We start from the raw sequence: 4316 nt of genomic DNA, 5'->3' as shown, positions 1-4316 counted from the left end.
AATCACACTACTTGGTTACACTTGGAGTGGACCCTCATTGAAAAGGAGGGCTGCAGACCCAGAAAGCTTAGAGATACTAAACAAATACTAAAAAAATTAAAAGATTTTCTTCATAGCTAGTCTTTGCTATTTAGTTGAAGTTCCTTTTATACTACTCAGGCAAAAACTCTAGAAACACCAAGATTTCCTTTTCCCCATTTTGTCTAAATAAAGACATGAACATAGCTCCAACAGTTGAAAAGTTTACTTCTTTTCTCTCTCTGTTCTTTTTTCTTTTTTCTTTTTTTTTTTTTTGGAGACTGAGTCTTGCTCTGTTGTCCAGGCTGGCATGCAAAGGTGCAATCATAGCTCACTACAGCCTTTAATTCATTGGCTCAAGTCATCCTCCCATCTCAGCCTCCTTAGCAGATGGGACCATATGTGCACACCATCACACCCAGCTAATTACAAAAAACGTTTTGTGGAGAGGGGTCTTTCTATTTTGCCCACAATGGCTTTGAACTTCTGGCTTCAAGGGATCCTCCTGCCTTGGCCTCTCAAAACGCTGGAATTACAGCATTGAAAAATTATATGAACCACCATGTCTGGCTGAAAAGTTAATTTCTCTAATGGTTTATAACTATAGTAAAATCACTGTATATGTGACATTATTCATTGATTCAAAGGAAGAAGGCAAGTCAGACATGGCTCCTGTGGATCTGATATCTTCAGGAAAAATGACAAAGTTTTTCTTAAAAAAAAAACTCAACAAGATTCAACGGGACCTGGCATTTATATAATCAGAGGAATTAGAAATTAGGAAAAATTTATTTCAGGTGGCCCATGATTACTGAATGTGAAAAAAACAATAGAGTCATTCAACATCAGATTAGATATCACAGAAAACTGGATCAGTGAATTGGAAGAGCAGTTCAAGAAATGATCAGAGAACGCAAAGAAAGAAAAACAGGACTTATTACAAGGAATGGGGCTTATACAACATGGGGAATAGAGCCAGAAAATCAAATCTAGGCAGAATAAAAAATACATAAAACTGTTTCCCAAATGTATAAGTGTAATAACCGCCCACAAACTTGTTTAAAATTCTGCGTCCTTGGTCTCTCCCCAGAGACACAACTTCAGCATGTCTGGGATTGAATTTAGGCCTATTTATTTTTCAAAATATAAACATTAAATGTTTTTAATGATATAGAAACTTTGGGAAACACTTCCACAAATGGAAATAAAAGCTGAGAACCTGAAAAGAAAATTCAAAAGTTAAAAAAATCACAAAAGATTATTTCCAGGAGTTTAAAAAAGACTTGGTCTTCATAATTAAACGACCCATAAAGTACCAAAAACTGAAATAAAAAGAGATATATTTTAGTAAATCAAATTTCAGAACAAAAGGGGGAAATTATTCTAGCATCCAGTCAGAGGTTCTCATAAAAGACTATGAGTCGTTGTCATACTTTTATAAAACCAAATGCTAGAAGATAAAGAAGAAATGTCAACAGAGTTACGGCAGAAGAAATTATGTTTCCTGACGAACCATTGTTCATTGCAGGAGCAACCTATAGGCATTTGCACACAAGCAAAAGCTCAAAAAGAGTTTTATCTGCTTACCTCTCCTGAAAATGTTACATAAAGATGAAGGTTAATTAAATATTAGAAATGGGTTTGAGGTAGGAATGATCTCATTACCCAGGTAGTGAGCATAGTACCCAATAGGTAGTTTTTCAGCTCTTGCTCTCACCTTCTCTCCCCCATCTAGTGGTCCCCAGTATCTATTGTTGCCATCTTTATGTCCATGTATACCCCATGTTTAGCTCCCACTTATAAGTGAGAGCATGAGGTATTTGGTTTTCTGCTCTTGCATTAATTTGCTTAGGATAATGGCCTCCAGTTGTATCTATGTTTCAGCAAATGACATGATTCTGTTCTCTTTTATGGATGTGAATATTTCATGGTGTACATGTACCGCATTTGCTGGTATGTATCCAATTCACTCTTGATTGGCACTTACTGATTCCATGTCTTTGCTATTGTGTGTAGTTCTGCAATGAGTGCAGGTGTCTTTTGGTAGAAGGAATTATTTTCCTCTGGGTATATACATTTACCCCTTGAATCTAAAATAAAAGTAGAAATTACACACACTTACACACACACACAATAAAAGAATAATATACCTTTGGAGAAACACTTTTCTAAATCAGTAACTGGAGTTTAACCAAAGACGAAAGAATTGCCTCTGCCAGTCATTACACTGGACAATATGACATCTAAAGAATTAAGAGTGGCCAATTAAGCTAAATTGAGTTGCTACTGGATTACCATGTCAAAGAAAACCAAATGGGAGCTAAGCCTGTGGAACAGTATTTCCCAAATGTACAGCAGGAGACACTAACTGACGTGCAGAACACGGGCAAGGACTCTGTCCATCAGGGATCTGCAGAGAAGGAAGAGAAGAGAAGTTTCCTTGTCATTGTGCCAGACAGAGGAAAGCATTTTTAGAAATAAAGCAGTCCATATGACTGATGTCCCAAACTATAGAGTCGCTGGCTAATCTTATCATCTGTTAGTGTCCCTAAGCAGAGTATTAAAACTTCTATAAATCTAGACTATAAAGGTATCTACTGGTTGATGTGGGAATGAGAGGTAGAAAGAGGGGAAATCCGATGCCCCTTAAAAAGGGAGGTGATGGAATTAAACCACCCCCAATCATTGGAAGATTTGGAACCTCACTGAAAATTGGTATTGTTGGATTGCCAAATGTTGGGAAATCTACTTTCTTCAATGTATTAACCAATAGTCAGGCTTCAGTAGAAAACTTCCCATTCTGCAGTATTGATCCTAATGAGAGCAGAGTACCTGTGCCAGATGAAAGGTTTGACTTTCTTTGCCAATACCACAAACCAGCAAGCAAAATTCCTGCCTTTCTAAATGTAGTGGATATTGCTGACCTTGTGAAAGGAGCTCACAATGGGCAGGGCCTGGGGAATGCTTTTTTATCTCATATTAGTGCCTGGGATGGCATCTTTCATCTAACACGTGCTTTTGAAGATGATGATATCACGTATGTTGAAGGAAGTGTAGATCCTATTTGAGATATAGAAATAATACATGAAGAGCTTCAGCTTAAAGATGAGGAAATGATTGGGCCCATTATAGATAAACTAGAAAAGGTGGCTGTGTGAGGAGGAGATAAAAAACTAAAACCTGAATATGATATAACGTGCAAAGTAAAATCTTGGGTTATAGATCAAAAGAAACCTGTTCGCTTCTATCATGATTGGAATGACAAAGAGATTGAAGTGTTCAATAAACACTTATTTTTGACTTCAAAACCAATGGTCTATTTGGTTAATCTTTCTGAAAAAGACTACATTCGACAGAAAAATAAATGGTTGATAAAAATTAAAGAGTGAGTGGACAAGTATGACCCAGGTGCCTTGGTCATTCCTTTTAGTGGGGCCTTGGAACTCAAATTGCAAGAAGTGAATGCTGAGGAGAGACAGAAGTATCTGGAAGCGAACATGACACAAAGTGCTTTGCCAAAGATTATTAAGGCTGGGTTTGCAGCACTCCAACTAGAATACTTTTTCACTGCAGGCCCAGATGAAGCGTGTGCATGGACTATCAGGAAAGGGACTAAGACTCCTCAGGCTGCAGGAAAGATTCACACAGATTTTGAAAAGGGATTCATTATGGCTGAAGTAATGAAATACGAAGATTTTAAAGGGGAAGGTTCTGAAAATGCAGTCAAGGCTGCTGGAAAGTACAGACAACAGGCAGAAATTATATTGTTGAAGATGGAGATATTATTTCTTCAAATTTAACACACCTCAACAACCGAAGAAGAAATAAAATTTAGTTATTGCTCAGATAAACATACAACCTCCAAAAATCATCTGAGTTTTTTAAAATTAAAATTTCTGAAAACCGATGGGACAAAGTTGGGGAGATAGGAATCTTCAACAAATAAATTATTTTTATTTGTTTTAAAATTAAAATAATGTGTCCCCCCCCACCCCCAATGAAATGCAAGTTCACTAAATGTGAACAGCTTTGCTTTTCACGTGATTAAGACCCTACTCCAAATTGTAGAAGCTTTTCACGAACCATATTACTCTCATGATACTTCATTAATCTCCATCATGTATGCCAAGCCTGACACATTTGACAGTGAGGCCAATGTGGCTTGCTCCTTTTTGAATCTACAGATAATGCATGTTTTACAGTACTCCAGATGTCTACACTCAATAAAACATTTGACAAAACCGAAAAAAAAAGAAAGAGGGGAAATCTAAAAGTATCAATACACAAAGACTAAAACG

The 4316-nt window shown here is 36.9% G+C and overlaps 1 pseudogene across 1 annotated transcript; it reads left to right on the top strand.

Moving 5' to 3' along the window:
* Positions 1 to 2657: 2657 nt before the first annotated feature.
* LOC117087423 lies at positions 2658 to 3846 on the top strand (annotated as a pseudogene). Its single transcript, XR_004438810.1, has one exon. The product of XR_004438810.1 is annotated as an obg-like ATPase 1 (transcript).
* Positions 3847 to 4316: the final 470 nt, after the last annotated feature.

The sequence above is a fragment of the Trachypithecus francoisi genome, unplaced genomic scaffold, assembly GCF_009764315.1.
Source record: "Trachypithecus francoisi isolate TF-2019V2 unplaced genomic scaffold, Tfra_2.0 Lachesis_group10, whole genome shotgun sequence".
NCBI lineage: Eukaryota > Metazoa > Chordata > Mammalia > Primates > Cercopithecidae > Trachypithecus > Trachypithecus francoisi.
Note: the sequence above shows the minus strand (reverse complement) of the source record. Positions and strands in the feature narration are given on the sequence as shown.